Source organism: Palaemon carinicauda, chromosome 19, assembly GCF_036898095.1.
Source record: "Palaemon carinicauda isolate YSFRI2023 chromosome 19, ASM3689809v2, whole genome shotgun sequence".
Taxonomy (NCBI): domain Eukaryota; kingdom Metazoa; phylum Arthropoda; class Malacostraca; order Decapoda; family Palaemonidae; genus Palaemon; species Palaemon carinicauda.
In genome coordinates, this window is record NC_090743.1 from 101,628,578 (window position 1) to 101,639,843 (window position 11,266).

An 11,266-nucleotide genomic window follows, 5' to 3' on the forward strand; every position below is an offset into this window, starting at 1 on the left:
ATGCATTCCATACCATAAAATAGTATTATATATATATATATATATATATATTATATATATATAAACACATATATATAAATATTATATACATACATATAATATATATATATATATATATATACACACACACACACACATATATATATATATGTATATATGTATATATATATATATATGTATATACATATACATACATATATATATATATATATAAACACACGCGCGCACACAGCGCACACACAAACACACACACACATATATATATATATATATATAATCTATTAAATATACATATATATATATATATATATGTTATATATTGAAATACATATATATATATATATATAGTATATATATATGTATATATGTGTGTATATGTACGTATATATATATATATATATATGTCTGCGGGTTTTTGTGTGTCTGTATATATATACACACACATACACACACACACACACACACACACATATATATATATATATATGTGTGTGTGTGTGTGTGTGTGTGTGTGCAAAAGGGCTCTCATAAGTATGATCCTTCGGAATCCATGCAACGCAGAAAACATGCCTACATTAATGAATCCCGGTGTATCTATACTGAATTCGCTACTAAGTTATATGGCAGTTAAACAGTTGTAGAGGTTGGAATTAAAGTGGATAAGAGGATGAGTACGAGTATGAGTGACCTACCTCATCCTTTGAGAGAGAGAGAGAGAGAGAGAGAGAGAGAGAGAGAGAGAGAGAGTCATAAAAAAGTAGAAATCTATGATATTTGAATTTAATGCTTGAATGGTATATTGCATGAGGTTTTACAATATGCTATTCAAAAACAGTAACTACTAGACTATGCGTAAACCTAATAAATTTCCTTGTTTTCTTTCATCATAGAACATCACACATTCTGAGAAAATAATGTAAGTCCACGATATTTGAAACAGCGCTCTCTTATGATGAAATTTTAACTATGTTAGTTTCTACAGTGAAGATTAAATTTACAAGCAAGATTCGACAACAATCTTAATTTGTTCAAAGCGTAAAAACATACCGTCATTCATGCTAATTAGTTTGGGTAGATTAAATAGTTACTAAATTAAAGTTTCAATAGTAGCACTACTACCTAGACTAAAACGTGCTTCCGGCAAGGGTACTCAAATATGGAATAATAACACCAATGAAAATATTATTATTATTATTATTATTATTATTATTATTATTATTATTATTATTATTATTATTATTATTATTATTATTATTATTATTATTATTATTATTATTATTATTATTATTATTATTATTAAGTTTGGTAATAAAATCTGCGGTACTAGATCACCTAGTTTTATTTGCGAAAACATAAGAATAATTAAATGAGAAAGGGAAGATACACTACACAAAAATATTTGAATATTCTTAAATAAGCAACATGATTAATGGGTTCCCATTGAATAACTAAAATGGTTTCACCATCTTTAAAAATATTTAGAAATTCAGAAACTGAGGTCAAATTTTATATTCTTATTAGGACACTTCAATGGAACTAAAATTTATATCCTGAATATTCAGTAACATTGAAACCGCTACGAAACCACTTTAAATTTCTGTGTATATATATATATATATATATATACATATATATTATATATATATATATATATATCTATATATATATATATATATATACATTTATGAGAGAGAGAGAGAGAGAGAGAGATATATATATATATATAGATATAGATATAGATATATATATATATATATATCTATATATATATATATATATATACATTTATGAGAGAGAGAGAGAGAGAGAGAGAGAGAGAGAGAGAGAGATCCCTACCAATTGCTGGCATTATCATAATAAAATTGTAGATTTTGTCATGAAATAACATCAAAATACATTCTAGATTAGATGAAAATGCGTGTACACACAAACATACACACACACACACACACACACACACATATATATATATATATATATGATAATATTTTCATATGTGTTATTTATACAGTACATATTCAAATACCCTTGCCGGAAATACGTTCTAGTGTAGGTTATATTGCTACTATAGAAACTTTAATCCCGTAACTATTTAAACTACCCAAACTGAATTCCATGAATGCCGCTATGTTTCTAATTCTCTCGCTTGAGGGTACACTCGGGCACACTATTCTATCTAATTTCTCTTCCTTTTGTTTGGTAAAGTTTTTATAGTTTATAAAGGAAATATTTATTTCAATGTTATTGCTGGGCTATTTTCACTGGGCTATTTTCCCTTTTGGAGCCCAGTCCTTATAGCATCCTACTTTTCCAAGTAGAGTTGTAGCTTAGCAAGAAATAATAATAATCATAATAAAAATAATAATAATAATAATAATAACAATAATAATAATAATAATAATAATAATAATAATAATAATAATAATAATAATAATAATAAAAAATAACGATAATAGTAATAATAATAATAATATATATGTGTGTATATATATACATATATATATATATATATATATATATAACGTGGTGATTGCATGAGAGAGAGAGAGAGAGAGAGAGAGAGAGAGAGAGAGAGCATGACGTTCAATCTAAACTAATGCAGTCATGCAATCTACCGTGCGGAAAGGCTTTAAGTTCCATCAACACCCGGCTTTGGGCAATAAAATGACCCTTCCAACATTTCATGAGAGAAATTCTTTATTTTCTTTTCAGATTAATGGCTGCTACTACGACCCAAATTCATATAGTGTGCATATGGTCAACAGGAGAGGGTTTATATTCTAATAACTTTATAAACAATCAATTGAATATTGCTGATAAAATAACTGACAGTAACATTATCAATATCTTTGGCAACAAGAACTTTTAATCAGAGAAATTTAGATAAAATTTAATAAATAACCAAAAAATTACATGAAAGCACAACGTGTTTTACGTTATATATTATTAATGCCAAAGTAATTTGGGTGCCATGGTAGGAGGAGGGAATGAGGAAGAGGCACAAGGGATAAAGAGGGAGGAAGGGAAAATGAGAGAAATAAAAATCTATTAGAGTCTGCGGGATTTATCGCCAGTGTTTAAACACCTTGATCACTGCGCCCAAACATGCATTAGATAGATAAAATGAGAGAGAGAGAGAGAGAGAGAGAGAGAGAGAGAGAGATAAGTATTTTCTTTTTTATTGAACTGCCCCTTATCTTTAAAGGGAAACAGGGCGGCTCAATTATTTGAAAAGCGTAGAACAAGAATCTTCCCTATATATAAAGAGCAAGTGTTGGCCATATATATATATATATATATATATATAAATATATATATAATATATATAAACATATAGATAAATATATATATATATATATATATATGATAGAGCATTTGAATATAGAAAGCAAAAATGCATAACCGGATATGAATATGAGTAAAAACTAAGGTAATGTTCAATGTTCGAGATTGTTATTGAACATATGAATATTACAGATAGAAAGCGTTTCTCCAAGACATGAGACCGAATTTATAAGAAGGATAAGCATGGGATGGAGAGCATTTGGTAAACAAAATGAGATAATGAAACGTAAAATGCCACTTTCTCTGAAAAAAGAATCGTATTTAATTAGATGGTCCTACCAGTATTGACTTATGCATCGGAAACTTAGAGCTTTTCTAAAGCCTTAGAACATAAGCTAGTTACAACTCAAAGAGCTATGGAAAGAATAATGATGGGATTATTATTATTATTATTATTATTATTATTATTATTATTATTATTATTATTACTACTACTACTAACCATGGTTGGGAAAGAACGATACCACAAGCCTAAGGGCTCCTACAGTGAAAGCAGTTAAAGTGCTGAAAAGAAAGAGAGCAATAACAGAAAAAGTGCATACGATAAATAATGATATATATATATATATAATATATATATATATGTATATATATATATATATATCAATAAATATCTAAATTAAATCAGACATGCATGAACTATGATACGAGTCTTATATCAACTTGTTCAACGAACAAGTATTTGCGTCAAGCTAAAACTTCTGAAGTTCCACCGATTCAACCACCAGAGTAGGAAGATCACTCCACAATCTGGTTGCAACTGAGATCAAACTTCCAGAAAACTTTGTATTATTTTACTGGTTAACAGACTTCCATAGACAAAACTGAAGAGCGGAGCCGAGTTTAAGGTTTAAAGGACGCTCATGAATGGCAGACGAAAGGATCAGTGATATTACAATAGCTAGTAAGACAGTGCCCTAGATAATGACAATTTATACATATGATCAGTGCCCAAACCCTCTCTCCAGCCAAGCTAGGGCCAGGGATAGACAGGCTCCCCCAAACCCCCATCCTTAGCTCACAGGATAGTGAGGTTGCAGACACTGCAAGATACAATCGATATTGAGCAAGACTAACCCCTGTCCATCAGAAAGCTAGGCAGGGACGTTTCCATTAGGCTGTTAAAGTCTATGCACTCATTGTATTTCCACAGATCAAAGGCTTTGGCTGCGCACGTTTTGTTTGGTAACCCGAACATGGATTAGAAGCTTCGACGTCTACACCAGGGCAAGGTTTTCTGGGAGTTTTCCTTATTAGTGTTAAGAGAGTGGATCCTGCTGATATCACACGCGTCTATATCAAGCTGATGATAGATATGGGAGTGTCTTTATTTTCTTTTGAAATAAACATACCTACTATGCATTTCAGACCCCGTGTTATACTGTTTTTCGAAAATATATTCTCTACAAACAACGGGATCAATGTGACATTTTGGCACAGCTTCTTTGACACAGTCCGCTAATTTATGACACTACACTGCGATGCCAAGTGTGATTCATTAATGAGCTAACTCTTGGCTTTCAAGCATAAGCTAGCGAGTGCCGAGTAGGCATTCGGACAATGGATCTCCGTGACGTAAGTGTGACGCATATAACAAGCACTCTCTCTCTCTCTCTCTCTCTCTCTCTCTCTCTCTCTGGATACAATTCCCACCTTTATCCATACAAAAATAAGGCGCGCGTAATAAGTTTTTTCCGTTAAATACTCATAACATATAGCCTGGAATCTTGACCAAGAGTGGGTGCTAGAGGAGTAGTGTGATCATTTCAAGATTTATTATTAATTATTATTATTACAATTATTATTAGTATTATTATAAGCATTTACTTATAAATGCTTTATAAATAAGGGAAGTGGATGCTGTAAGTAAGGAAAGTGGATGATTACTTAATAGTTTAATGTAGACCTTGACAGGTACCGGATATTTTGATTTGACAAATGATGCACACATGAGAATATAGCATACATTTTATTTCACTCTCGGTCACTTTCCAAAAATAAGTCATTCTCATCATCACTGCCGAGGTTTATTATGACAATATCCACGCTTTGTTGTATGTTGTCCGTGGACCAGTACTCTTCCTCAGCTTATGGATCGTCTTACCGCGCCCGCCAACACCTCTGGGGTGACACACTGCCTTGCCTCGTTCAGCCTGGCCTGCAGGTCCACTCATGTGAAACGGTGTAAGGTCGAGCGCACGTATCTTTTCATGTGGCCCCACACTTATTCAATGGCGTTAAGCTCTGGATGACCTGGTGGCAAACGGACGACCTCGTGGCCCCACATACGAACGGTGTTATCACGACGTATTGTGGTTGTGGCCGGTTTCTCTTGCATATGAGCAGGAACTCAGGCCTTGTCGCGTGTGGTGGGAAGACAGCCTGTGTTGCACCAGGCAATTAATGAGATCCACTTTCTTGGTGGCGGTGGTGGGGCAGCAACTCTCCTCTGTCAGCTGGCTGTGATATGGTGCGTTATCCAACACCAGTACCAACGGGTGAGGTAGCGATGGCAGGAGCTGTGATGTCAGCCAGCGAAGGAAGAGCTCCATGTTCATCTCGCCGTGGTAGTAATCGCTGGTTGTCTTGGTGGGGAAGCAGAGGAACGTATTTTCAACGAAACCATCGACTGTTCCAGCAGCGACCACCACAAAGTGCGCCCCTTCCCCGGGCGGCACTTGTCGGCTGTACGTGTCGCTGGTGGCAGGCTGGGTGCTGTACACCTATTCCTTGCTGTGGTGAATTCTGGTGGTAAACCACCTCTCGTCCACGTAAACCACTTGCAGAACGTTCTCCCGTTGTTACTTGAGTGTCTGGAGAGCACTAATCCGCCGGCACACGACGTCCAGGGACTCCTTCCTCACATACATCTTCCGCTGTGATGTCTTAAAGCGGAATTCCATGTTATGGAGGAGTCGCCACACCGCCGTGTCCGAGGTTCCCTCCGGGATGATACATGACATCTTCAGCTCCTTCGTCAGGGAACCCATTGTTATAACTTCTTTAGCGGCGAACTTTGTGTGGAATTTGCGACGAATAGCAGCGACGGAGAAACTATCGAAGACGGGTGGTGTTATGGGAGGCGTCGCAGCTGTTGGAGGTCTTGCAGTTGTTGTGGGAGGTGTCGCAGTTGTTGTAGGAAGTGTCGCAGTTGTGGGAGGTGTCACAGTTGGCGTTGGTGGTGGTGTTGGGGCCCGAGGCTTGGTGCTGTGCTGTTGCTGCACCATCATCCTTACCGCCATTACACTCATGCCCATTGCATCCGCAATCCTGTCATACGGCCTGTTTGATGATAAGTCAATATTGTAATATTATTCTCATGGCGTTATTGGTTAGTAAAAGAAATAACAGGGCTGGAAACAAAATTCGTCATTGTTCTTTATGCCTTTTAAAAAAAAAAGCTTTGGCATATCTGTTCAGGAATAAAGATAATCCATCTCCAACAATATGTATCCTTTTACCATCCTCTATAGATGAATATGTATGCTTGAGGTGCTGCATGTATAACAAAATTAAAACCCTTTGTGGTATAGTAAGCATAAGCACATTATACAAGTTCACTTTTCCTTGTACAGGTGGGTATATATAGTTTTATGAGTATCTTATCAGTCATCATGCCAATGAAGGGGTTACAATAATATAGCTATTGCGACACATACCTGTTCAAACTGATCCTTAGCCGGTTGTCTGATTTCTCCATGGTATACAGGGAAAAAAGCCGAATGACAAAACCGTTCCTGCAGCCACAGGGGCAACGGTGTATCACGTATGCCATGTTCTGCAGCCTTGGAGATACCGTCGCATACGTCTGAGTTTACTGGACTGCAACCGTAAGCCCATCTCACAAAAAAAAGGAATCTCGCTACTCTTTGAACCCCTCACCACCACCAAACTATACCTACGTTAGGCATCATTCAAGCGTGTTACTATGAGATTCAGGGCTTCTGTAACACGGTTTTTTCGCAATAATTTTTTATCTATGAATTTCATAAATATAACGCTTCTTCAGAATGCACATTATATCTACACATAAATTTTGACTATATTCTGCATTACGTAGGTCGAATAAATTTGGTACTTATAATGTAAAAGTGACGTTTTTTGAAGACGGGCCAACTTACTCAGAGAAAAGGTTTCGAACGCAGTCGTTACGTAACTTATGACGGCATTTCTTCTCTCTTTCTCGATCGATGATTGGCTATACGTAACGAAGGCTATACCTCTGCTAACAATGACACAAAAGTTTAAATGAAAGCAAAGCAGTACACCTTTATCAACTCTGAAACCTCTCCACTGATAATTGTCATAATGAACAAACCAACAAAATATGTTAATAAATACAATTAGTCTAACTCCCAAAATAAGTTTCCTAAGAAATTGCAGTCTACTTTATAGGTCACAATCAGATTGACAAGGTGTAGGGAATAGTTGGTAATTTTCAAAAACGTAGTAGACACGCTTGATTTGATAACTGCTATATCCAATGTCAAGAAATTTTTATTTATCGTCTATCTACCTACCTATTTACTGTAAAAAAAAAAAAAAAAAAAAAAAATAGCCGGTACCGTATTTTGGCTTTAAACCTTCACCAATAATTATCGTCAGAATGATGACTTCATGAGGCTCCACCCACTTTGGCCTGGTTATAATTCAGGATAACACTGAAGGCTATCATGGGCATTGTTGGATCAGAAAATTTAAATTCTGGCTATAGAAACTCATTTCTCGAGTAGTTTTAAGAAGTGCTAAATGATCCTCAAGGATCCCAGCAGTTGGCCCAAACGTTTATTTCATGTATACTACTGTTGCGGTACTACTGCTACAGTAGCATTACTACGCTAGCAGATACCCCACCCCACATTTATGTATCGTTCCGCCATTCATAAAGTCTTTGTAATGTTTTTTCACTGTGCAATAAGCCATGGCCTCCTCAGAAATTAAGTTTAACATTAGATGATAGGTTATTTCATTAAGCTGACAAATTATGGCAACTGGGTATGTTATTGCCGATGTTGAGGTTAAAGATAAAGTATGGTATCATTCCTTCATTGCATTATCATCTTTACTACTATTTGTTTTGCTACATGTAGTAATTATTTTAAAGGATAAATTAATTATGTTCATTTTACTTCTATAAATTCCCATTAGATGTACAAATAAAACTCCTAAAACTATTCCTGATTTATTTACAAAATGCAGTCATGTCCAACACATAGCTAACACGGTCATACGGCCTAAGAAGAAGAAAAAAAAATATCGGATGATCCGTTGGTCTGATGGAGAGTTTAGCACAAAATTCTTATTTTAACAAAAATAGTTATTTAAAGACTGTTTACATACAATCTCTCTCTTTCTCTCTCTCTCTCTTTCTTGGTGGCATAGTGAATAGTTAATGGAAATGTTCAAAAGCCTGAATGACATTACGAGTATTATAATCATGTTACGCTAAATACAAATCAGACCATAAACATTGGATTTAAACTAGAAACTGAGTAATTACCTATCCAGGCTATAGTAAATATGGCCACGGGCTTTCTCTTGACTGAATAAAGTTGCAAGTCGTAATACAAATGCAGTTTTGCAACCAAGGGGGCAATTCCAAATCCTGCTAGCCATTCTTGACTGTTATGGGTTTCAGAGCCGATGGAACAAGGTGAATGGGTGTCTGGTGGATGGGCGAGGCAAAATTTTGTCAAAAGGTGTTTACATTGCTTACGTAATGAATGTTATCAACTCTTGGCTCGTTATCACTGGCCATGGCGTCGGCTAGATCATTTTTACTCTATAAAAATTAAAACTATCGGGTTTAGGTTATTGATAATGCTGACAAAATTTGTGTGTGGTTGTAAAATATACATATGTCAACTTTCAGCTACATCCGATGCTTTGATAAGGGTCTGAAATGCATAGTAGTACTATGCACTTGGATGGTAGAGTTTGGAAGACTTGAATGCAAAGGATGGTCAGAATTATGGAATATCTTATCCAACATTCAGAATGAATTAACTGAACCACGGTACCATAGACTAACACCCAGAATATGGATAAGAAATCCAATAGCCCGAAAGTTTTTTCTTCAAATGATTTGGATGAGAGTCAGCAGCTGAAACCAGGCGGTAGAACAATATTCAAAACATGGTAGAATGAATGAATTAAACAATTTCCTCAGGGTATATTAATCATCAGTAATCTCGAAAGACTTTATCAATAAACCAAATTTTATGCTATTGAAGAAGAAGCAGAACGGGTGTGTTTCTCAAAAGTATAAATTTTTTGCAATTAAAAAAAAAAAAAAACCACGCCTAAAATTGTAAATAGTTAAAAAGACAATGTCAATGCAGAGATCTGTATGTAGATAATTAACTGTCCTCTTCCTACCTTTAATCATACTTTGAGTTTTGTTAGGGTTCAGTTTCATCCCCCATAATTTTAGCTATATCTCTATTAAAAGATTCAATAACGTAGTCAACATTCATACGATGGAATTGCTGCAAACAAAGACTGGATAAGATCAATGAACCTTTTTTCACAGACGCTGTATGTCTGAACAAAAGATATATTTGAAAGAAAGGGTATCAAAGGAAAGCTTGTAGTGTCTGGAGGGTTGGCTATTCGCTAGATAAAACAAAAACAAAAAATTTATTTGGGACAAAATGAAAAGTTTTAGAAAAACATTTTTTTCCACAACAAAGAAAAAATATAAGGTTACAAAAAGATAGGTGAAAAGAGTTCAAAGATAGAAAAAATCTTTATTCTTTTCAAGGAAAGCAACACACGCAAAAGAAAAGTTTGTAAAACTGACGCCAAAAGTATTTTTTTGTTTTAAATCCTCGTGTCACAATCATACAAATATTCATTTTCTTTTCCAACTTAAAAACTGAAATTTCCAGATATAAATTTTTTTACGGTAATGGTGTTCTTAGATGATTAAAAAACCTTGCAAAATATTTAACATTGAACAAGAAATCTTAATTGTCTGAAGTGCAAATAGGAGGCTTTTTTCAAACATTAGTAAAAAAAAAAAACTGACGCCAAAATTGTTCCGTCGAAATATTTAACTCTCTAGGAATAATCTAAGAGGAAATGGCTTATTCACAGCAAGGCTAACTAAACCATTAAACCATATCATTTTGATGAAGATAAATGTCTATAAATAAGTCTAACGAAGTCCCTTGGTACTGATCGGTGAAATTTAATGCCAATATTCGACAGTCAACGTCACTTGTTAAAACTATGATAATTTTATGATCAAAGTTATAATTGCTGTACATGATCTACGGGGAAAATTATAATAGCCTAAAAATCCAAGGGTCATATTATTTCATCTCAAATTATGAGCCGTCCTAGCCCTTTGTGGCGGGAGCAGAGAAAATGGTGAAAATAACAGCAGCTCCCAAACAACTCATTTAACTTTATTTACAGACGACAATGATATTAATAGGCCTCCAGGGAACCACATAAGAGTAACAACTGTGTTTTTTAAAATCAACGGTTTTTGCCGATTATAAAAAGGGAATATAAGAGTTTAAATTAGCTTTTTACAGCAAACGACTTTTTTACGTGGATTCCAATAACGGTTGTAGTATCGAAGAACATGTGTGGGTTGCTTGTTGCACGTGCCGGTAGTTAAGAGTTAGTTAATACAAAAATAACTTTATTATTATTATTATTATTATTATTATTATTATTATTATTATTATTACAACCCTAGTTGGAAAAAAAGGATGGTAAAAATTCAAGGGCGCCGACAGGGAAAATAGCCCAGTGAGGAAAGGAAATAAGGAAACACAAAATATTGTGCCCAAGTGTAACTTCAAGTAGGAGAATTAACCCTAGATAATGGAAAACCATAGTACAAAGGCTATGATACTACCCAAGACTAGAGAACAATGGTTTGATTTTGGAGTGTCCTAAAAGAGCT

The 11,266-nt window shown here is 34.7% G+C and overlaps 1 pseudogene; it reads right to left on the bottom strand.

Moving 5' to 3' along the window:
- Positions 1–5,319: 5,319 nt before the first annotated feature.
- LOC137658294 (uncharacterized) lies at positions 5,320–7,120 on the bottom strand (annotated as a pseudogene).
- Positions 7,121–11,266: the final 4,146 nt, after the last annotated feature.